The sequence below is a fragment of the Rhipicephalus sanguineus genome, chromosome 5 (genome assembly GCF_013339695.2).
Source record: "Rhipicephalus sanguineus isolate Rsan-2018 chromosome 5, BIME_Rsan_1.4, whole genome shotgun sequence".
NCBI classification, from domain to species: Eukaryota; Metazoa; Arthropoda; class Arachnida; order Ixodida; family Ixodidae; genus Rhipicephalus; species Rhipicephalus sanguineus.
Window position 1 is genome coordinate 85596338 of NC_051180.1, and position 25735 is coordinate 85622072.

The 25735-nt window shown below is 44.2% G+C and overlaps 1 protein-coding gene and 1 long non-coding RNA gene across 38 annotated transcripts in view; both read left to right on the plus strand.

Annotated features, from left to right (window-relative positions):
- The window catches only part of LOC119393937 (uncharacterized), a 635915-nt gene that overhangs the window by 415016 nt on the left and 195164 nt on the right, over positions 1–25735 (plus strand). The gene's annotated exons all lie outside the window — the stretch shown is intronic.
- Positions 982–6371, plus strand: LOC119393940 (uncharacterized). The gene is made up of 4 exons (XR_005184024.2): positions 982–1151; positions 2402–2460; positions 5818–5883; positions 6205–6371. It is a non-coding gene; the product is annotated as an uncharacterized LOC119393940 (long non-coding RNA).

Below are 25735 nucleotides of genomic sequence, written 5' to 3' on the forward strand. Positions count from 1 at the left end.
AGACATAGCACGTTGTTGATTCTTAAATCAGAAGCAAAGTGACTGCGATTGTGAAGGTTGTCGCAAAATGTCTTAGAGACGTACTGAAGGAGAGATAGTAGGATTTGAGGAATCGTACGTCTAGCGAGACAACAGCTTTGAGCCAACATGTTCTCGGGGAGTTTCTTACAATTTTTCGTAGAGGAAAATGTGGCGCACCGTCTATGCGAGTTTTCCAACGGGCTCCGTGCCATCTTGGGAATAATGGCGTACGTGTGTCCGAGGCGTGTGTTAGCTGGTGTTGAGCAAGGCTTAGCCTAGAGCTTGAATATGGTTACACAAATAAGGCTTTTTTAAAAATAACTTCATAACAAGTCCACTTTCACCTTCATTACATCTCTTGACAAACTTTACTCAATTGCAGTGCGTATTTTAAGCTGTGATAACAAGAAAGATACAAAAAGCTGGCACAGAAATCGCTGACCTTGTCGTCTGTTCTAAATCTTCACCAAATCAGCGATACTTCCTACGTTTTTATGATGTTACGGCTAAGGAAAAAATTCTCATAATTGAACGAAGCACGTTATTTTGCAATCATGGTTAAAATAAAACCACTCTTTTCACGCTTCTTATTGCAAAGTGAACAATTGTGAAAACGAGATACTGCTGGCCAGGCGCACCTTTGAGGTCTAATGGCTCTTCGAGAATTATGGCAGGGGCTAAGTCTTCATATTGCGGCATTCCCGTGCATACAACAGCATAAAGCGCCATCTTTTTTCCTTCCTAGGTGGTCGTAAGGAACTCTATGCATTTTCGTAAACTACACTATGATATGGAGGTGAAAGTCTTTACCTTCGCACCAGCGCCATAGTTCAAGCACAGAGCGTTAAAGCATTAGAGTGTCGAAGCGTTAGAGCGTTAGAGTGTTGACAAGGGACGTCCAAAGCGATCATATGATACCACGCAACATACGACGTTTGACGACCCGCATATGTGCAGAGGATACACGATGAAGGCAGCGTGACTACGTACCAATGCTACCGAAACGGGACGACCCTCGAGCCACCTACATCGCGCAATTTCACAGTCCTGTGGAGAAGCGCGGACCAGCCCGAAAACGAAGCGCAATGCGTGTGCACATTCGTGCTTGACGGAGGCAGCGAGGAGCAAAGGTGAGTGCCTTTTGTCTTTCATTTCGTTTCGATTTCTTAACTGTCTCCTGGCTCCGAAACTTCCTGCCATTCTGTAAACAGTTCACAGTCATGGACGGTACTTTTTTTATTTTTTTTTATTTGCGACATAGACTTGCCCTTAAGGCATAATATTTGTTGTGTACATTTGTGTTAAATGTGCGCCGTTAGGCCGGTGTTTTGTATGAAGTGTCTTGTGGAATGTGTTGTCATGTATCCATCGGTCATAACTGTTTGTGTCACTGTAGCGAAGACCAGCTTGCAAGAGATGACGGAGCGTTCCGACTGCAATCCTTGGCATGTCCATATAAGGTGGTATGCATCTGCATGCATCACTGGAACAGAACAGTACGGGCATGTAGCACCAACTGGTAAATGCGACCAGTTCCATGTTGAGATAACAGCTGGTGTAAGGACCACCCCTGCCCGAAGCCTCCTAAGCACGACTTCCTCCGCCCTAGTAAGGTGAAGGGGGAGAGAGCAGACATACGGTGGTATAAGAGCGCGTGTATCCTGCCGGAGAACATTTTTACGGGCACGGAGTGTATTTAGGGGTTGAGGTGGAAGGGGAATATATGGGAGGTCTGTATTAGGAGGGCAGTGTGCCTGTTGGTCATCAGCAATATTGCGAGGGTTCGCAGCATGGCCTTGAATCCAGTGTACATCTTCCATTACCGGCGTTTGATCCGGTGTTCCACAGGGGAGCGTCTTGGGCCCTCTATTGTTTCTCATATTCATTAAAGACTTGCCATCTCAGATAACATCAAAATGAGATTGTTCGCCGACGACTGTGTGCTGTATAGAAAAATTCTATAGTGCGCTTCATCATGACCTCGACCGCTTAACGTATTGGTGTGATCTATGGCTTACGAGTTTGAGCACTAACAAATGCAAAACCATGACTTGTAAGAAAGCTCTCGATTTAAATGTTTACATATCCCCTTAAAAATGACGCTCTCTTAGCTACAACTTGCTTCAAATATCTTGGTATTCATTTCACACCTAAGCTATCGCGGTCTACGCAGATAGATAAAATAACTGCAAAAGCATCGCATACTTTAGGCTACCTGCGCAGGCATCGAATGCAGCAGCTAGACACCCTATTTGAATAAAAGGGAAAAACAGCTACATTACAGGGAAAACGAACGAATGACGTTTGTAATTTACCAGTGGTGTTGTTTAGCCCTCTTGCATCTCTTTGCTCGCATAATAAAATTTTCATTACTTTGTAGAATCGAAGTCTCTGCCGAGTACAATGAACAAGAGGACTACGGCATTCTGTCAGGTCATGGTGAGTTCGGGCATCGCAAACGACGTGCAAAGTGCTCTGGAGTAAATTAGTAACACTATTCCCGGGCTAAGGCCGCGTTACTGCGCAGATGTGCGAATTGTGGTACGACTGGTTCCAGGACATAGCGCTTCATGGAAACCTGAAATTATGTGGCGTTTGTCTGCAGCGCTAATGTCGCATGCTTTATAACGTAGGCAGATGGAGGAGGAAGGCAAAGACGGAAGGACAGGGAACGTAGGCAGAAGTTCACTCGATAAACCTTCACTTGAAGGACTTCACCTAAAATTACATGCACTGAAAGTTTATAAACTTAAATAGTTATACTCATTAACGTGTTGTACTTCAATATTTTAAGGTAAGTGGCAGTGTTCTTTAGTTTCCAGAGCTCATTCGAGTTTTCTATTATTGTATTTTTTAGAGTGCTACAAAGTCGAGTGCATGCTATATACCAGGATCCTCAAATACGTAGCCGCACGTGACTACCTACATTCCATATTTTTTAAAATTTTCTGAATAAGAAGAGGAAGATGAAAAGAAAAAAAACGGAAGGACAGGAAGATTAGCCAGTTTTCAAACTGTCTGGCTACCCTACGCTGAGGAAAGGGGAAGAGGAATAAAAAATGATGTAAAGAGATGTTACAAGAAGAAGAAGAAGAAGAGGAAGAGAGCAATATGATAAACGACGCTGGTTAAGGTCTCTCTTTAAGACCAGTTGTTCACAAGAAATGCAACAGCGCTCCTCTATAAGTATGTTCATGAGCTGCAGAGACATGACTGGTCTCAAGCATTCTTTTTGTGAGGCAACCCGTGTGGTCACCATGTGTTGAAACATGAGCGCTGGACAAAAGCTCTGTAGTCTAAAATCGGCATCCAGGTTTCAGTCATTCAGCAGATCGGTATCGATGTTTCTCGAATGCTGAGCCCAAGCACCCTTCAGAAATGTGCCATATATATATATATGTGTATATATATATATATATATATTAGATATTGGAAGGGCGTTCTGTGAAATGGCAACAGGGGTACCACACTTTTTTTCTCGAAAGTCTGCCCTTAGGCATAATAATTATTGATTCAGAAATACACATACAAATTTGCTTCGTGTATGAAGTCCAGTAACGAGCGGTGGTGAGGTCCACTAATCCAGTTATGTCAAACTGTGTACAGCAGCATCGTAGAATAAGGTAAGGCGTGCAAACACGGGTACAAGAGAAGAGAAGAAGACGACACAAATGCCGAAGAAGACAGTCGCAGACATATTCGTCACATCCACTCCTTACCGCAGGCGAAAGAAAGTGTGTAGTAGATACGGCGTTAACGTTGCTTTTATGGCTGCCAATAAGCTAGGTAAGATATGTGCAGCCGTGCAGAGAAAGAATGAGCTCGCAATAAACAAAAACGAAACAGTTTTGCCGCGAAGGCGAAGCAATGATTGCCATAGCAACAAATTGGAACGTTATACGAACTAAGTCGAGCCGCTCATTCCTTTAGCGTGTGACCTGGCGCCACTCAACAAAACGTTAGCGTAAGGGGAAACGCAGCCCGCTGCATCTAGCGAAGCTTCCTTCGCGCTGTGTCGGGCTAAGAAAGCAACACGTGCAGAGGTATGAGCCGTCTGTTTATCCAATATATATATATATATATCTATATATATATATATATATATATATATATATATATATATATAATATATATATATATATATATATATATATATATATATATATATATATATAATATATATATATATATATAAAGGCGATTTATTGAGTGTGTAGCTGGTCGCTGGTCGCGCAATGCACCGAGAGCAGTTCGCTAGCTCGAGCCTCTGCTGCACACTCGATGATGCTGCCTCTGCGCCAGAGTACTTCCTCTTCGTTACAATATATATATATATATATATATATATATATATATATATATATATATATATATATATATATATATATATGGCGCGCGCCAATCACGCCAGGACGGCCACAGCACGCAGTTCATGGCCGAACCACGTAACGTAGCACGCTTTCGGGACCCCCCCCCCCCCCCATGCGCCTTTCGCGTTACGGGGACGGCCGGCGCGTTTCCTCTGTGCTCGAGTTGCGACCGTCGGTCCCTCTGGCACGATTTCACACGAACATAGAACTTTTGAAGCAATGAAGCTGGACAAAAAATTCCGATATCAACGTTGTAGATCGGTTTGCAAAATGTCCTATCAGGCAGTTTCAAACTTTTTGTCGATTAAGTATTAGTGTTTTTCTGCATACACATTCCCGCAAAACACAAAAATATATCACGTGACACGACAACTTTCAAAAGGGAAATTCCTGCCCAGCATCGTTGCTTCAAAAGTTTGTTAATTGATCTTGCCCAGTTAAGCAATTAACCAGAACACAAAAGATAGTTCGACTTATTCCATGCCATAGGCAGCAACATGCATTCGGTCGCGTCATCATAGAGTCCGTTGGTATATTTTAAACGCTGGCTAGAATTAGCTGGGCGCCCTTTTATAGCTGGAATTTTAAAGATAGCGATTTTTAAAAACCGGAGTTGATTAAGCTCGAGGTGCGCGCTTTCGCGTTCGCAGAGACTCCGCCTAGCTATGACGTCGCTGCGTGTTGCCTAGCAGCACCTGGTACAGCTGCGCCTCGCTTCCTTCTGCGCTTTTGTAAAGAAGTAGGGGAGAGAGTAAAGCATAGCATAGCCTTGTATAGTATAGTATCGAGAGGAGTGGGAAAGTGAGAGCGAGGAGGAAAAGGCGGAGGAGGGGAAGGCCACAAGCTCCACTGTTTCCTCAGTCTTCGCACCACTAGTGAATAGCTGCCCCACTTTTTTTTTTCAGATAACATCAAACTTTAAGGGCTTTGGCTACATTTGGGTCGATTCCCTTCAGTTGTTTGGCGGCTTGTTGATCAGTCACCTAGCAACACCGAAGCACTCGAATAACTTTTTGTTTTTCGGCAAGAATTGCACATTTCTGCATCAAGGTACGTGCACATGTGGCGTACCAACTACGACGAACTTCTTTCGATACAGATTTACCGTGATTAATAGCATTTACTTACTCGGTGAACTTATTTTTGCCGAACTTGCGCGATGCCTAAGTGTTAGAGGCATCGCATAGCAACAAATATTTAGTAATACGTAATTAAGTGGGCAAACCGGAAATATTTTAGCAGAAATGGCGAAACTTCAGGAGTCGGGCAGAGATTTTTCACTTTTCATCTTGGCGGGCCTGGCACGAAGTTCGAGATTTTACTGGCGATGGGCTAATCATGGGTGAATAAGAAAAGTTTCGCAGAGAAGTTTCGTTGCTCTTTAAAATTGCCTGTTTCAGTGAATCTACAATTTTTACTATTACAGGTGCATCAGCGTACCTTTACCAACTACAGCCTCCGTTCCAAGGCGAAGCCTACTATTTCAAGGAAGGTCAGTAAGGAAGGCATTTCTCTGGAGAGTGACTGATAGTGCTACGCCATTATGAGAATACGCGGTTGACGTGACGAGACAGTTTTGGAGAACATAACTTCATCGCCTTTTCTGCATACCATGCAACGCTATAAGCAGCGGCGTTGGCAAGGCAATGGTTTGAAACTTTGCAGTGAGGGGGGTCATGGTTGTGGCGTTTTCAAATATCGCGGAATTTTTTTTTCGAAGTCTGAATCGAAAATCAATGTCAAGCCTTTGTTGTGCGTAACAAACTCGGTATTTAATTTTATCTCTCTCTCTCTCCCTCTGGTTGGTGTGCAGTGGCCGCTTCGACTGGCCATACTGTCTTCAAGATTTACGACACTGACGAGACCTGCACGAACGCCAAAGCCCTTCACGACCAGGTTTGCCCTGAACCATGCGACCTGGAATTCGTGCGGTGAAGATTCTACCCTTACGTCAACAGCTACAATGACCAAAAATACAATAAAAAAGAGGTGGTGGGAAAATCATCAGCAGTACTTGTATAAACGTGGAAAACATACTAATAAAGTCGTCCAGAGCATATGCCAAGGGTTATTCTATGTTCTTGCGACTTAGTGGGGTTTTTATGAGTGTCCGGCGTCTTTCCCGCTCACTCCGTTAATCACTAGGTGACACGGTGTAAGCATATACTCAGGTGATGACACTCTTCCCACAACGCATGGGAAACCGCAATCCAAGCGCGTCCAGATAATGTTCGGGTTTTATCAGATGATTTGCAGAGGGCGCTACGAAAAGCGGGGCAGTCGTCTCCATAGCAACGCGCATGCTGCTGGATAACATGCATTTTTCTGTGCCATTTTGCTGGATAATGTGCATCCGCCAAGCGGCGTCGAGGGGCGAAATCGAGAGAGCAACAGGAGAGGGAACGGCGAGAGCGGCGGCGATGACGCAGCATCACCGTGATTCGGCTACTCGCGGGCGCTCTCCTCCTCAAGCCATTATATGGCGCACCGCTCAACGGACCGACGACCGAACATTTTCTGGCCGCTTAGGCGCGCGCAGTGTCAACACCTGAATATTCTTACACCGTGCTAGGTGAATAAAGAAAAATAGGGCACAGTGCTCAGAGCTCGAAACGAAACATCGTTTCTTGTTTTTAGTATAATGACTGTTATAAGCGACTGCTCGGGATAAACCGCATCAAGTCGCTGCAAATCTGGCCGTTAAAGGTAATGTTCACTCTAATGTAAGTGTAGGAGTCAAAATTAAGCCGATATGACACTAACTGTAGGCGCTGTAGAGTACGGGCATTACTAAATCCTAAATTTTTGCGTTTCAATCCGTGAGTGCTATACATAGTTAGCATTATGTAAGGATTTCTTTCCATCCTCGTGCAATATTACACGGTCGAAGGACCAAGAGCAACAGCACTGCGATCGAATTGTTACGCAGTATCCCGCTCTAAATACGTTCTTACTACCGGCGTTTACGACGACTGGAGCAGTATTCTCGCGCGATCACTTTCGGGCAATAGGATCACATTCGTCACATTTCGGGTGACTCGGCGCGGGACATATCGGAGCGCACTGTGCGCCCGACAGCGTTCTGGCACAGCGTCAAGCTTTTCCCAAAGTGCTCCAACCAGGCGTACGAAGAGTTCTCCTACAGAGGGGGCGAACCCCTCCTCGCTGATTTAGAAAAGTGTCTGAAAAACAACACAAAAAGGAGCTTCGCAATGGATGCAAAAACAAATGAAACGATGACATGCTCCTCAACACGGCCTCCCTTTGTTCCCCGGCATGCCGCGGGTAAATGTGAGAAGAGTTCCTGGAATGCAAAATGGCGGGTCCTCGGTCGACATTAGCGTCAAAGACCAGCACGGCAATAATCCTGAGCGTTAAGCAATGACGGTGTAGGTCCAGGTCCGACGGAATAAAAGACGGGAAAGACATGGCGCTCCACCTCCCCCCCCCCCCCCCCGCCACTGCTACCATATATCTAGCGAAAGTAATCGTTGATCTGAAAGAGATTGCGTGATTGTACTACGTCTACGTAGAATCGAAGCGTGTCTTTTCGTAGGGTTGGAGAACGACAGATTACTCCGATCATGAGAGTGTTACCTTCAAGGGGAGAGAAACAGATGAGAGGCGACAAACCTCTTTCTTCCCACGCTGTAGCGTCATAACATCTGGAATTATAGCATAATGTCACGCTATCCGAGAAGAGAGGGAATTTATTTATAGAAAGGCAGAGAGTCGGCCTGAGCTTGCTTTGACCTGCTATTCTAACACTAGGGAAGTGAGTAATGAATGGATGGTATGTTAGGGTGAGTATATACAATCCCGTCACGTTGGTGCAAATCTAAAGACGTGCATCCAGTCCAGTGGCCTGTAGGAATGCTACGACCGCTCCTATATCCACAGCTGCGCTGTTAGCGTCAGGCCTAACACAACCTCATCGGTTAATGGCCTACTATGGAATCGTGCAGCGGAAGAAATCAGTTTCTTACGCTCCCGTGCGTACGCTGGCAGGCGCAAAATATACATGTATCAAGTGTTTCCGGTAAGTGGCAGTGACGACAATCGGAGCCTGTGTCACTGCAGTAGATCATGTGAGCATATCGTCTTGTGATAGCCACACCAAGACGATAAAATTCGAGAAAATGTTCTTACGCGTGGCTTACCTTCCTGCGGAGCAGGGCTAATGCCGATTCGATGTTCTCAGGTGTAGCGGTGCGTCGACAGGTAAGCACAAGGGCGCGAAGTGGCGAGTAGTACTTATTTTTCCAGCTCTTGAAGAACAGGACTACGACGTGGCATTGTTCACAGACTTGCCTCCGTTTGCGTCTGAGCACCTTAATGCGACATACGCGTTTTGCAGCGATTTATTAACCGCGAAGCGCATGGGCGTTCAGGTCGGCGCATTTCCTGTACGGCCGTGAATTAACGTGTCTCCAGACGTCTACGCACAAACTGCGATCGGCTACGATTCCTTCGACGGCGTCCGAATGCCGTGCTTCTATCGTGTATCGCGAGCGCGTCCCTACGTGACAGATGAAACGTGATAAAAAATTGGGCGCAGCCAAAGCGAGTTATTCAGACTGAGCGAAGCTCGTGTGGCCTTATCAGCCCGAAGGTGCGAGCCACGACGGCATTGCCGGAGCAACTGACTCAGCAGTTTTGAAAGAACTAACCGACATGCAACATATTGAAAACGACATTGCGTTTCTTGGCGTGCCTTGTGTTGCTTTAGATGCTTCTGTAGGATGGAAGTTTTTGGAGGGTGGCATTCGTCTGTTTCGCGTATGTCAGACAACCAAGCGCCAGACAGTGTTGAACGAGAGCCATACAGATGTGTACTGTGAGCACGAGTAACGGAGCGGGCTTTCGTGTCCTCGTGGAATTTTCATCGAGACGACCACGTCATGCGCCGGTGAGATCTCTTCGCGCAATCTAATAGATAATTAATGTGAAAACAAATGTCAAATCCTCCACCTTTGTGCTGTCGCGCAAAGATGAAGCACAAGGAATGCACGGATATTTCACCCCGTTTCGAATTGTCTCGGCAGATATATGTACTAAGCACACGCTGACGTAGAAATCGTTTCAGCTCAAAGTACACCAATCTCGGAGATATTTATTTTGTTAAGATGGAAAATTTAGGGTCACAGGCTCCAGGAAGCACAGTTCGTGTCATATATCTTTAACTGAAACTGCTGGAAACAAAAAAGATGAAATGAATGGCGAGAGTTACAAGCCACATCTCTTTCGCTAGATATCACAAAGAAGATACAACTGCGATAGCTGTAGCTATAAGGGAGCATTCAAAGAATATTGCCGATCGCTGATATTGCTAATCGAATTTTATATTGTGAGAAATATACTTTATAGAAATTAGGCAGGCATAAATTAACGAATGTAACTCTTCAATGTAAATTGAGGATACATATTTCTGTAAGCGTAATTCTGGCTGGATAGCGCCTTGAACCAAGGAAACGGAAGAACTATTTTAACGAAGTGAAAATAGCGAAAATTAAGACGAACACAGAGACGAGGCAAAGACAGGCGTTAATACCACTTCGCGCTAATTTCACTTTGTTAAAATGAAATACCAAACTAGCCCAACTCTCTGTACTATGGAAGAACTATGTTAATGAAGTCACTGCAGCTGAAATGCTCTGCAGTTCGTATGCTGCTCAAGATTTCGTATTGACGTGACGCCTTTGGCCGCGCCAGTCCCACAGGCGCCATCCCGCGTCGTCTCACGAAAGCGCTTGCATCACGATCTCCAGCATCAGAACTTGGCCTCCAGGTGGGGCTGCGTGTTGAAACTAACGTTGGTTGAAACTGAGATTCCTTGGACAGAAAAGGAAGTTTCTATTTGGAAAGCTTATTTTAAATCACGACAGCGACGTAAATCTCTCCGGAAAAGCATGAGACAACATTTCTAAGTGGCAGTGACTTGCCAGTCGCTTGCATGTTGTCGTGCGGAAAACAAAATTCTGAAAGCGATTTCAATAACCCGGGAAAGATGTGGCCGCGAACGTTTTCAAAGCACAAATTCGTGGAAATTATATGTTGTCAATATTTTTTTACTAAGCCTGGAATATAATTGAGCAATGTCGAGGCACGAAATGATCCTCATCTTCCGAACATAAATAGTGGGTGCTGTTACTTTATCTTTTTCTCGATATATCATGCCTTGAAAAACTTTTGCTTTCGTGATTTCACAAGGAAACGAAAGAAAAAAAAAACGAACATATGACGCACAACGTAACTTTAAACAAACATTTATTACTGCAAAAGTGACCTTTATGAACTTTCGCAACGACACTTCACATGCCTGTTTGTATCATATTCTAAAAAAAAAAAAGTACGCCATGTTCTTCATAACAATACGCTATCATTAACTGGAACATTCTTTCGTTTTACCTATGTAATGTTATCGACTTCACATTTATGTTTGTTTTCTACAGTTGCTTGGTGCAACCAACCCCGAGTATCGGCCGTGAATCAGACGGTGCCTTGCTTTACAAAGTAAATAGTAATCGTCCCTTCACTTTCTACTTTATTAAAAGAGAGTGGGACGTATTCACAATAGCAGCAAATATACAGGGAACGCAGTATAATAACAAAACTAATTTTGCCCCGGTCTCGCTTCATAACTAATGACGAGAGCAGCTGCATATATACACAACTTACAGGAGCGTTGTATACTATTACGTTCGTTACCGTTTAACCCGCGGTGTGGTCGCGATACCAGCTGCGTCACATGCCCGACAAAAAGCGTCGAAAGACACATTAGGCTTTGCGTTTCCTGTTCGTGGTTCATTCAGTAAAAACAACAATCGGCCGCGTGAACGACGTTAAAAATTTCAGGTTCGCGTTATCTTTTCTCTTTTTTTTTCATGCACTCATGAGGCGTAGCCGTTGTTGCCGTTCTGCATCACCTCAAAACGAGATCTGCAGCATCGGAAGATGTCCGTACAATGTGTAGCCGAGCCAAGCCATGAAGCGTTTGGCCTTCGTCCAATGACCCAGTTTGCTTCCGAGATACTCTGCAGTCTTTCTAGATGACAAAAATAAGAAAGAAAAAAAGAAAAAAAGAGGAAGAAGGCGACACAAGCGAAGAACGGGCCGCAGCGGCTGTTCGCTCAAATGCACTTGGCGTTGTAAGCCTTCTGGGATACCGGCATCGGCAGCGCCAGCCAGGGGAACACAGGTGTGCTGACGTAGAGCAGACCGCGGCCCTGGATCATCTGGAACTGCTCGCTCGACGAAACGCACACGTCCATGCGAGCGCTCATTAGGCCTTCCTTGGGAACCTGCGTGGATGTTGCGATCGGTAGGAAACAATGACATACACTGAGGAACGAATACGCATCCGAGGCCAACCGCCACGGTTTTGCACTGTGCTCGGTTTCTTTCAGTTTGCAATCCTTTTCGGCGTAATGGAATGGATTGTGTGTGTATATTTTTATAAATCCTTTCAATACGAGATTTCGAACAAGCAGCTTCATCAAAAACTAACTGAACAGCTTTGCTAAGCAGAAGGAAACGTAGGGAGGAAACGGCACCTTTGGTTCTTAGAGGCTTTGGCTGTGACATCGCAGATAATCGTAATAACTGTTTGTGTGAAGATTTATTGTTGCTTTAAGTAAAAAAAAGGATCGAGATTGACAAAATAAACTGTGTTCTTTAAGTAACAACAAAAAAAGTTAATCTCATACATACAGTGTATAGTCTCTGCATTTTTGTACAATTTACTGAATATTCATTTACTCTGGTACGGTACAGCGATGAGGTCTTAATTAAAAGAGGCACTGTGGTTGGCATGCAAATCACCTAGGAAAAGGCAGTGCTGGCTTCGAACTGAAGAAGAGAGCGGCTTTGACACTTTTACTCTGCGCTAATAACCAGCTGTGTTTTCCTGGAAATACGTCATCAAGGTATAGAGGAACGTTTTTTTCCTTTCATTTAGAAAACATCGCCGCAGTTGTGACGACACCGCCAGAACTGACGCTTGATACTATCAAAGAAGTTAAATTGCAGATATTATATTGTTATATAAAGGCTGTGCCATTAACGCTAGCGCACATGTGCTTCAATAATGAAGGTGGACTTGCCCAGACTTGTTCTTTTTACATATGACTTCGAGAAAAGGGCTGTTATGATGTATACAGTCAGCGTCAGAAGATTATGGACCACGACAGAAAAGAAAAAAGCTTAATATTTCCGCTGGTTTGGCAGGCAGTGTTCAATTAAGATTTCCGGCCTGTTAGAATGCGCTAACATGAACTTCGCAGTTCGATCGAACTGTCATAAATTGGGAAATTCAAAGTTTGCTCGGACCGAGTGCTGTCTAAGCACTTGACGTCGAATGTACACACAATTTCAGTCGTGTCATGGTTCGTTCTGGCTGACATATTTGACATAAAGAGAGAATCGTCGAGACAGATTGTGCGTCTACCGTTTGGCAGAATAGCTTGTGTAAGGCCTAGTTGGAAGATACTGGGCGATAAAGGAAGCGCTGCTAAGTTCAAAAGACAGAAAACAGGGACGACACAGTCGAAGCGCAGTTTCTCTCTCTACTCTGCTTCCCTGGCGACGTTTCTATGGTGAAATTCAATTTCTCAGTCAGCAACGTACGCATGCGTTGTTTACGTGTAGTGCACTTATGCTGCAGATTTAAAAGAGAAATTGCTTTAGAAATACCACTCACGAAATCACCGTTCCAAAAATTTTTCAGGTCCCCGCGGCACCAGGCGAGTAGTATTACGGGCAGCAGTATGGCTGGGACGAGAGTAGCGCGGGCTGACCCGTGTCCATCAGCCTGCTCGCCGTCAGCGCCATTACCAAGCCTGCGGCGTAACCTGGAGATAGGATGCAAAGCCAAACAAAACAGAGTATGGAATCTCGCCTAAAAGGACCTTTCAATTTATTTTATTATTTTTTTATTTGTAGATACTGCAATCCCACATGAGGGATTATAGCAGGGTGGGATGTACAATCATAGGTATTCCTAGGTAAACAAGAACAAAAATAAAAATACGGAAGCAAAGTACAGTTTTCGGAATTACAAAGAAAAGGAAAGACTGAAATACACTATTCACGAATACATGATCAACCATGGCGACAGAATACAATTCAAAATGTACAGGATAATAAATATACCAGAAACAGTCACATACGTAAGTATTGGAAAAACACGGGTGTTAATTAACACAATTCCAAAAAAAGCCTCTATATATATACACACATACATACACATATGTACATACTACATACACATATATATATATATATATATTATATATAATAATATATATAATATATATATATAATATATAGTTGAAAAAAATCAAGCACGTAGGAAGATTTTTCCTACGTGCTTGATTTTTTTCAACTTTTACTTCCGGGTCCTTTGTTAGCACTTTATTGTTCTCATATATATATATTATATATATATATATTATATATATATATATTATATATATATATATATACATATGCACACACATACCACACATATATTATGCAGTTAGACACGAGGCAAACATTTCAAGTGATGGCTGTAAAACAACGTCATTAGTTAGGTTGTTCCACTCCCCGACTGTTCTCGGGAAAAATGAATGCGTGAAACAATTATTACATGTTTGTAGGGGCGTAATAGAGAGACTATGTCGATGCCTTGTCGGATACCCAGAGGAGAAAGACAATAATGTGCTAGTGTCTATCTTATAATGCTTTTTGATTAGCTGATATAAAAATTTGAGGCGAGAAATTCGGTTTCTTTCAGTTATTGGAGGAAGATTAGCTCTCGCTAGTAGTGCACTAACAGATGTGCGACCATAACTATTGTATATAGAACGGGCTGCCTTTCTTTGTATTTTTCAATCTTGTTTTTGTTAGTCAACGTAAAAGGATCCCATATAACGATTTGCTCGAATCAGTTGATTTAAGGAACAGTTAAAAAGCCGCAATAAGTATATAAAGACAGAACGTTAAGAAGAAGAAGAAGAAGAAGAAGAAGAAGAAGAAGAAATAACTTTATTTAGAATGTCCAGCGAAGTTGATTCGGAGTGGGCCTCAACCCCGGCCTAGGCATCGGCCACGAGCCCTTGGGCTCAGGCGGCTTCCTCGGCTCGCTGGACAGCCCAAAATTCTTCTATTGCGGAGCTGAGCAGAGCCTCCTCCCAAGATGAAAAAAAAAATTAAGAAGGCAGCGATGAAAGCAGGGAAGCGTGTATTCTGCTACCGCGTTTGCTTGAGGAGGAGAACAGGTGAACAGGAGAGAGAAAGAGAGAAAGAGAGAGAGAGACAAAGGTGGTAAATGAGGAAACATGCCAGCACAGCACGACGCAATCAAAGACGCTCGCAGCAGCCAGTCACATCGAAAACGGACTTCGCTGCCGTTTGGGCTAATGATCCGTGGAGACGATTCCAGTAGCGTCTCCGGACAGACAATGGGACGATCGCCTAGTCGCCATATGCATTGGACGTATAAGCGCACCTACAAGCTGTGCGAACAGTCACGCCCGTCCGTACTTGGAAGCCCTACAGCTCAAATGGCTCCGAGAAAGTTTCGCACGACTTAATCAACTCCTCAGGATCTCTTACATGCCGTATCGCAGCAAAAACTGCCGCTTCGCTTTCAGCTTCTGTGATTGATTTTTATTTCGTCAGGTGTGTTGAAGAGCGTGAGTTCACAGACTCTGCACCTAGCTACGTACAGTACTCACTTATTGAACGCGACATCATTTTTCTGTTTAGTATAACGACTGCTATGAGTAATACTCATGCTAACCGCGTCATGTCGCCGCTAATCTGGCCGCTAAAGGTAATGTTGGCTCCGACGTAAGCGTTCGAGTCAAAATTACGGCGATATGACACGAACTGTAGACAGTGCAAATGAAAGTTCGAGCATTACTTAGCTCTAACTTTTCGCGTTTCAATCAGTGAGGGTTTTGCGTTCTTCGTGCACGCAAGCAAAATTCTTTCGTTTTATCAGCTACGTAAGAAGCGCCGTACTGCGCAACTGTCGAGTCACCTGCGAGCAGTGCGCAGGCGATATCGAGAGCCTTGGCATGGCGCGAAGAAGGAGAGCAGAAAGCGGAAAATGTTCTAGTATAGAATTGCTGCTCGCACTTATAAAAGGAAGATGGCGTCGCATTGAGTCAGTATCTCTGCAAATGGCTTACGCGCGGTATGTGACTGCGTCGCTATGATTATAATCTATAGGGTCTAGTGGTAGTCCTTATTCAGAAGCCCAAGATGGATAAAATTATGACAGCGAGAAATCGGAGCGCGGTATGGCTTGTTGTGACAACTTCTTGCTTTCTCACGAACGCTTCCAAACCACTAGATTGACAGACGCATAACTAAAGCGTGTCGAAGTTAGCCCAGACTGGCCTGTCAACGTTTTCATGCACTCTATTTGTGAACATCGCTGTTCGGGTGTCTTAAAATGCCGCTATTTTCTCTTGCTAGGAGTGTTCGCTCGGGGGTTATGGGTGAACCTACAACGTCAAACGCTGGCGGATTAACAGCAACTTTCTTGATTAAGCAGCCTGTCGCCATGTTTGGGGGCATTGCAAATGTACAGACGTGGTGCGTGTCAGACGCTGGCGGTTATCTATGTCTGAAAAGTGTCAGACCAATGCGTAGCGCTAAAACCGTGCAAGTATTATGGAAAACTCGCGCGTCTCTGCTCTTGAGAGAGCCTGCCGCTTCCTGCCAAAGCATCAAGGCGCCAGCGCATCAAATTCGTTACGTCAGATGCTGGCCTGCGACCGGTCATCAGCTCTCGACACTTGACTTCGGTAAAACCATCCAAAGCGTAGCAAGCAAAACAGGCATTTATAATTCGTCGCGCATACAAAAAGAAAGGAAATAAAAGCCGGCATATCCCACGCATTGTGGGAATCGATGTAATGCGAAGCAGCCAGCAAAGAGCTGCATACATCGTCTTGTATGTCATTGAGGAAAATGCGTGTCATGGTTTTCATGTTAACTCCTATTATTTATGTTCGTCACATAGTAACGTCGCGCAATACCAACTTGGGGGTCGATCAACCTAGAGGAACGGCCGCCAGGGCACCATGAGCGTGGCACGTAAGTCATGCTGTACATGACATGTGTGTCATGACTTTCATGTTAACTCGTGTTATTTATGTTCGTCACACAGTCACGTCGCAAGATACCAATTCTGGTGTATATCAAGCAAGCGAAACGGCCGCCAGCGCACCATGAGCGTGGCACGTAAGTCATGCTGTACATGACATGCGTGTCATGATTTTCATGATAACTCGTGTTATTTATGTTCGTCATATGGTCAAGCCACAAGATACCAATTCGGTGCATATCAATCTAGCGAACGACCGCCAGCGCCCCATGAGCGTGGCACGTAAGTCATGCTGTACATGACATGCGTGTCATGATTTTCATGATAACTCATGTTATTTATGTTCGTCACACGGTCACGTCGCAAGATACCAATTTCGGTGCATATCAATCTAGCGAAACGGCCGCCAGCGCCCCATGAGCGTGGCACGTAAGTCATGCTGTACATGACATGCGTGTCATGATTTTCATGATAACTCGTGTTATTTATGTTCGTCGCACGGTCACGTCGGAAGAGACCAATATTGGTGTATATCAATCTAGCGAAACGGCCGCCAGCGCCCCATGGCGTGGCACGTAAGTCATGCTGTACATGACATGCGTGTCATGATTTTCATGACAACTCGTGTTATTTATGTTCTTCACACGGTCACGTCGCAAGATACCAATTTCGGGTGCATATCAATCTAGCGAAACGGCCGCCAGCGCACCATGAGCGTGGCACGTAAGTCATGCTGTACATGACATGCGTGTCATGATTTTCATGATAGCTCGTGTTATTTATGTTCGTCACACGGTCACGTCGGAAGAGACCAATATTGGTGTATATCAATCTAGCGAAACGGCCGCCAGCGCCCCCATGAGCGTGGCACGGAAGTCCATGCTGTACATGACATGCGTGTCATGATTTTCATGATAACTCGTGTAATTTATGTTCGTCACACGGTCACGTCGCAAGATACTATTTCGGTGCATATCAATCTAGCGAAACGGCCGCCAGCGCCCCATGAGCGTGGCACGTAAGTCATGCTGTACATGACATGCGTGTCATGATTTTCATGATAACTCATGTTATTATGTTCGTCACACGGTCACGTCGCAAGATACCAATTTGGTGTATGTAAGGTAGCGAAACGGCCGCCAGCGCACCATGAGCGTGGCACGTAAGTCATGCTGTACATGACATGCGTGTCATGATTTCATGTTAACTCGTGTTATTTATGTTCGTCACACAGTCCACGTCACAAGATACCAATTTTGGTGTATATCAAGCTAGCGAAACGGCCGCCAGCGCATCATGAGCGTAGCATGTAAATCATGCTGTATATGACATTCGTGTCATGATTTTCATGTTATGACTTGTCATTTATGTTCGTCATACAGTCATGTTACGCCATACCAATTTGGTGCACAGTCGATTAACCAAGCGACCAGGAGAGGACGAAGTCGTAGGCGGCTAGATAGATAGATAGATAGATAGATAGATAGATAGATAGATACGGTCAAAGTCGCAGAAGTTCGCTAAGAAATGCTTCGCATTTAAAAGAAGGCTTGGTATGCGTAGGCAAGAAAGGAATGCTGCTTTCGAAGGCTAATCAATAAAGACAGCGTGTCTGCACTGGCAGCGGAGCTTGCTCACTGGCAGCACGGCTACGCAAGATTAACACCTTTACTATTTTGTCAAAGGATGGCGCCGTTGAAGAAAATCTGTGATATATCGCTGTTACTGCGTGGTTGTTTTAGTACTTTAACGAATGAATAAATGTTTGATTCAGTATGCTGAGGGGCTTCTTTTCGCAATTCATGTTTGCACAATCACGAGGCACAACTTACACACAATTGCGAGCAGGAAGTACCAAGGCATCCCTTTTTTGACAATGACGTCATACGAGCGGACAGTAGGCAACTGCGAGTCCTAGAGGAAAAAAAAAGACAAAAAAAACGTACAGTGTTGGAGACAACACTTGACTCCCCGCATTTCACAAATATGTTTTTACGCTATATCGGCGGATAAAAAAAACAGGAGCTTGGCAATAGGTGAAGATGGCCAGCAGATGATCAAGTCATCGGCATAGAGAAAAACTTCATTTGTTATTTGAATCTCAGCTTCATATCATGACGTAGGAGCTCGTGATTCATTGAAAACATCCTAAAGATAATACGTAGTAATACCATCAACTCTCCCAGCTGTGCATCCTTCTGATGGGAAATATTGTGCGCAAAAACAAGACAATTCACCAGAACGAGAGAGACAGGACGTTCTGGTGAATTGTGTTGTTTTTGCGCACAATATTTCCCATCAGCTATGCACCATCTCGCCGAATTTCAAGTTTTGTTAAGTGCATCCATCTGCATGCTGAAGAGCCTATAGAAGGAGTTATGACCCGAATATTTTCAACGATATTTTTTTTTGTATCACGTTGCAAAAATATGAATACGTGAAAACGATTTGATGATTCACTAAAACTTTAGTTTCGAGATAAGGTAACCGCGACGGTTTGAAAAAGATATGCGTGTGCAGTGGTCAGAGCCTTACTAAGCCTAATACATACTTGTGGTCTAGTTGGTTAGGCACGATGGGATATGACAGCAGCCATCAAAACAAAGACGGCACTGAAGAAGAGACAAGTACAAGTGCTGCATTTCAACAGCTGAATCTGTTCTCTGGTGCCGTCTCCGATCGTACCTGCGCTGCCATATCCTGTCGTGCTTACTATACGTATAGTTGATGTGTTGCATTAAAATATGATATGTCTCTGACCTTATGTGTGCAATGAGCACTTAAGTAGACAAACAAGACAGCCAGCCAAGGGATCAGCTTACCAGGCACGGCAATGTCGCCGTATCCCAGAAACATGGCGTTTCCAGGACACACGGCCGACTCTCCCGGAAAGAAGTGTGGAACTCTCATGAGCACGGGCAAGTCTTGCACTCCCATGGCGACGCTTTCCATCACGCTCACATCTTTCTGTAATAACGAGAAAACAAGAGGCATTAGACGCACTTAAGAAATGACGGGGTGCATCGCGAGCGCCACCTCGTGCCCTCAGTGTGGTTGGATAATATATTTAACTAGTGCACGTGCATACTGACAAGACAACTGACCTCGTTGAATATGATATGTCTAGCCGCATAAAGTGAACCTACGTGTAATGAAATGGTGAGGTTTCGTCGGACCAGGAGTGCCACTGGAGCCGACGTTTAGAAAAGAGGCCTTGTTTTTGTCAAGGCAACAAGTACCACATTTTCTCGCACATAACCCGCACCAAAAACCGGGAAAATGTTCCTAAAAAGTGTAGGGGCGGGTTATATGCAGGGTTATAGGCATATTTTAACGCGATAGCCTTAAAGAGCTCGTTTGGCAGAAATTACGGCGTCGGCGTCGGCGTCAGCGTTGCCCGTGACCGAAAAATCGACAAAGATGAAAATAAAATCAATAACAAAAATTTTTGGTTCGAAGGAGAATCCAACCCACGCCGTCTGCGCGGCAAGCAGGTGTGTGTCCTACCACAGAACCACGCCATTGCTTGTAAGTGCTACGAAAAAAAAAAACACTATATGAATGTCATATAGTGGTAGGAGTCTTCTTAACGCATGTAATATTGCGTGGAAGAAGCGTAGAATCGCGCCAGGCGTCAAAACCTGTAAATTGCGCAACGAGCGGTATGCTTTAAAGGCCCACCCATTACAAAGCGCTCAGACATTTAATCATCATCAGAAGCAAAAGCATCAACAAAGTGAGCAGCCGCCTATGTTCGTGTGTTGCCTTACGGACGCATAGTGGGCCCTTGGCTGATTCGCAAAATGAATAATTATGCCATATATAGTGGGCACTTAACAACTGTACTTGCAGTAGGTATTCTAAGACACTATACGAAACGGCCAATGTTACGCGCACAGTCGTTCGTTTCCTTACGGCACGGTTGAGGCATGCGCCGAGAACCGAAGCGAGGCTACTGAGCCTAGCCATCGAGGAGGCGATGCGCACGGGGCCCGATTACTCTATCGCGCTCTACTCTTGAAGGCGAAGCTCAAGCGCCTTCGAAGGTCTATGTCTTTGTTTTTGTAGATTTAAATTCAGGGGTGCGGCTTATATGCGAGTTTCCTGACCGCGCATTTATGTACCCCTAGCACACTCTGGAACCCCTCTCTCAACCTCCGCGTCACGCCCTCTTTTCGCTCAACGGTCTGTCTCAAAAAGTACATCACAAGAGGTATACTTAAAAATGCGTATATATAAAATGCGTGCAGTTGTTTATAAGAGAATTCACTTCACCGATATTCAGACATATTCCTGCGATTAATCTTCAATATACTATTAAGCACTATACACGGGTTCCAGCTTATTCATTTCAGGAACCATTTGAGGAAGTCCTCTTTTGTTAGCGCTTCAGCAGCGCTGCTGTTACCTCTGCAATTTTCGCTCGTGTACCGAAACACCGCCTCAGAACCATCAATTTGCATTTGGGCAGCAATAAATGTCGCAGGGGGATTAACCTGGCAAGCAGCGAAGGTGTTCCACTAGAGCGACGGAATTGCGTGCCAAGACCTTGGACACTTTTAACGAAGGCAGCGCATAGGCACTACTGCGGTGGAAAATGCAATTACCCCCTTTCGAAAAATTTGTTCGCACGTAGTCATTTAGACGCTTCAAGAATTGCGCGCGAGAAGCTGCATTCCCAGTTTTTACTTTGAGTTACAAACACGTAGGCTACAATTATATGGCAGTGGAAAAAAATAAGATCACCACGACCTTCATCCGTTGCTCGCATTTTTTTCGTAATTTTTTTTTTGACCGGGCGGAATATTTCTTTCTTGTCGTCTTCGCTCTGCCAATTTCATCTTGATTTCGTATTCGTAAATATCAATTTAATTTCCGGTTACGACCTTTGTCATAATTCCTTTGGCAAGAGAGATGACGGGAAGACAATCGCAGTCCATTTCTTTTGTTGAATATTAATTTAGTCGAAACTTTTCCTCGTCAGTCAGCAATCGAAACTACCTTGGCGCAATTAAACCTGTTTTATTTCCTAAATTTCAGTCAGAATTGAGTAAACAAACTTTTTCGAACCAGTGATTCTGCTGCAGTTCTGACAGTCATACGGCCGCCACTGGACACACATCGAAAGCACGCGATCGATCTGCTCATGGTTTGATGAGGCCGGAGAAGTGTCCTATACATGCCCCACTTTCGGTATCTTCGAAACCTTTCCAAAAAACGCTAGACTCATTTAAACACAGTTCTCCCACTCAGGGTGTCATTTCCATTTGCTTTTGCTGCTAGATTCGATGAGCTACAGTGCTGTTACTGCCCAATTTACGAAGAAATTCGATACTTATCATTTATTTCGCTTTTTAGTCGATCCCCATTGTCACAAGGTGACAAAGGGGATAGTCTAAAGGTCGCACTAGTCATCTGAGTCGCACAAAACTGCTTGTGCGAAATTCTGCCTCGTCATACACCATTCTTGCTCGTAACTCGTAATATTGAGGTATGTCAACCGGAACTATTCTGACGGGGACAAAGGGATAAAACACTCGAGTGCTTAGATTTGGGTGCATGTTAAAGAACCCCAGGCGATCGCAATTAACCCGCCGTCCCCCACTATGGTGTACCTCATAATCATGTCATGGTTTTCTAAAAATTAAAATAACATAAATAAAATAAATAATAGGAACTCGGAAGCAATATTTTCTGTAATTCGTTTGGGCCGTAACTAGCGTTTGTAATGCGGTCCTGTACGTAGGGTTCGCAGCGAAAGACCACATTTTCTTAACTTCTGGCTGGTTGCCCGGATGTCTCGTTTGAGCGCCCGGATATCGGCGCTGGCTTTTGGCTTAAGTTCACTTGAAGGCTGCTGACAACAGGGGCTAAAACATTTCATGCATAATAAATAAACCAATCATTGAATCGTATATTTTCGAGTGGATAGAGCGGCTGCGGCACACTAAATCCTGTAGTGTTTGTGTGCTTACTGGCAGCGTAAGCACTTGGGACAGATATAGTATATGCTTAGAAAAAGAGCACATATTTTCTCTTCTTTTTCACAGTAGATTGTAACTGGCTACCACCACCGCCGCGTTATCATTTGAACTTAAGAACGATGCGCACTTACTGTAAGTAAGGATGTGATGAACACCATAAATATGTCGTCGAAGAATAGGAGGACGGATATCAACGTAATTATCTGCAAGGAAATAAAAAAAAAATCGAAAACAAGAAGTAACTTCTTAGAGCATATGACTGATAAAATTATTAGAAAATGCCTAAGATGAGCAGCGCAACTCCTTTCACTTTATCTGAATTTCTTGGTGTCTTTGCTACTTGCTCAGTAAATGAAAAATCCCAAAATAGGAGATGTCGCTGGTGCGAAAGCTTCGACAAGAGGTCTTGTCTCTTTCAAGGCAGCAGCAGGTTGCTGCTTTGAAGAAGACAAGACCACTTGTTGAAACGTTGCCTCCAGCGACAACCCCCAGTTCAAGAATTTTTCATCTCTTCCAGACTCCCTTTCCTCATGAACGTCGGCCTTGCTCAGTAAATGCCGTTGCACCGTTTCATAATTACCAAGGTTAAATCCCTACCTATCTATATATCTTCTGGTCGGTGGGATAGACAGCCAAGAAATTGAAATCCGCTGCTTTCCTGCCCACAAGCGGTCTGTCGATCCATCTCGTAAGAATTTAAACGAGATGGCTGACGAAGCTGCGCGAGGACTTACTATCCGTGCACTACGCGACCAGGATCCCAATAATATGCAGGAGGACAACGGGGACCGATTACTTACATATAGAGTAGTCACGAAGCATTACTAGAGGAAGAGAAAGAATTCCCAGTGACATGCGCTAAGCTCAATAGAACACAGACGGTGACTCTGAGATTGCTACAGAAAAGAATTTATTCGAGTCCAAACTTCACTAGCAAAATATATCCAGGAAGAGAGTCACACGTAAATTACGAGAAGTGTAATGAGATCACTACTCTGCATCAAATGCTTCGGCAGTACACTGTGGCTTTCACAGAGTGTGACAAGGAAAGGGACTGGTCCAGAAGGCGAACGATACGGCCATAAGGTTAAACCTTACTGTCCCGACGTGGGAGCTGCCTGGATCAGCCTAAGGGTTGATCTTCAGGACCTGATTAAAGGCCATCATACCATACTTGGACAGTCCATACTTGGACATACCATAGTTCGACAGACATCGGAGTTTCATAGCTTAAGCTGCAGATAGCGAAGTCCTATGCATTTTGCAGAAGTTATGTAATCCGCAAGTTTTAAGAAATATGTCCTTAAAATTTGTGACGAACAGCATCAGTATTCCTGATAACACTAGATAGCGCTACATTTTTAAGTGTTGAATAGTGTTAAGTATTAACTGGACCATCTTGAGATTTACCTACCTTATATAATGTGAAATAATATTATCATTCTAGAAAGCAATTTCATTGCATGGAAACGAATGTGAAAACGCTGCTTTGAGGTGTTGGTAAAAAGCCAAAAAGGTCTGCAGTTAGCAGTAGCCACAATGCACTGCGGTCATTGTTACCATTGAAGGCTAGTTTGGACACATGAAACTTCGAGTGCTTCAAAGAGTATCACAGCCCAGAGTGGGTTACATTATACAGAAGCTTATCAGCATAGTTTTTGTCCAATAGCATAGACAATGACACATTCTCAAGACAAAATGCTTTAGAACTTTTGTTGAATGGACTGAGTTATTAGAGAATACGGCATGCCCGTTTATGCTTGCCTTGAAATTTGGAAAATGCACGCATCGCAGGATGTTGATGGCGAAGCTAGATCCCAGAAAGTCCTGCAGAATCCAGGCGTGCTCGGACTTGCGGAATACAATCCATACGATGGGAATACACACGGCGAGCCATATCACAATATGGTGCCGCAGTTCCATGCTCCGCACGAAGCACGGGAACATGAAGTTGGTCATCCTGATCAGGCGAGGAAGCAGAAAAGGTGTAAGCACACGAAGAACATAATACATGTGTGACATCAAATAGCGTTTAATTGTTCATATTTCTACTTAACAGAGAATGCACCTGAATTGTTGATACGCCAGAACTGTACTGTGTGCACGAGCCAATAACATAGGATCAAGGAGCTACGCTGTGTCTAACAATCTGAAGTTAATTGTCATGGCTTTTATCCCAACTCGGACTTTAAAATTGCCTTAGCTTTGTTCACGCATCAGAGCGTAACGTTTGTAAGACGCTGCCGTGTGCTTAAGCAATTGATCATAAGTACTAAAATTATTCAGGACGGATCGGTCGTCTGCATTGCTGTCAGTCTGAAAAGTGATCATAGATATATGTAGCATCGAAAAGTAAAGCTTACCGCGTGCTGGCGCAAGGTATAAGAAAAGCGATGCAGTCAAATATGATGACCAGTGACATCATTGAGCCGATGGCAATGCAGCCGACCATTATGGGCCCTGCAGGGCAACAGAGGCAGATAGATTAGTGAGCGACATAGGGCCTGCTTAGTCGAATGTAACGTGCCGGCGCAGTTACACTGCCTCGGAGCTTCCCCAACATTGTTGCGAAAAGCACCTGTATGGATGAAGCTCCTTTCACGCTTTTTAACGTTTTTATTATATAATTGAAGTGCGGAATGGTGCGCTCGCAACTGCTGGTGGTGATACATGATATTACAAACATTATTTTGTTATTGTTCCTTGTTTCTGTTGTTTCATACATCTTCATTCAGCTGTTCCGAAGCCATCAAAATGCGGAGTTCAATTCTTACGTAATAGCCAGAGAAGTTTGACCGTTTAATGTTTTTGTGAGAGTTCACCGGAAGAGCAAACGACCTTATATTGAAGTATTATATGAACAAATAAAATTAATAAAAATATTCAAACAGGCAAGCAGTCACATGGCCAGTAATAACAGCGCCTTCACAGATAATAAGCTGAACTCAGTGTTGTCCTAAAACTTACACCACCGAGCTTGTAAAAGCAAGTTCTGAAGAAATCACAGCTGTTCCGAAACGGAATTGTAAGCGAGAGTACTGCTACCTGTTAAGATGATTTATGAAGTAGCCGTGTTCGTGAATTAGTCCATTGATTAGATTTTGTGCAGAACTATGCAGTGTTGAACACAAGAGGCCCGGGTGTCTCGGAGGAAGTGAACACTCACATATCTTGCTGAAGAAGTAGTACAGCACGAGCAGGTTGACGGCTATCGCGAGCACGAACAGTGTGACGAGATTGCAGCCGAGCGGGCACTCGCC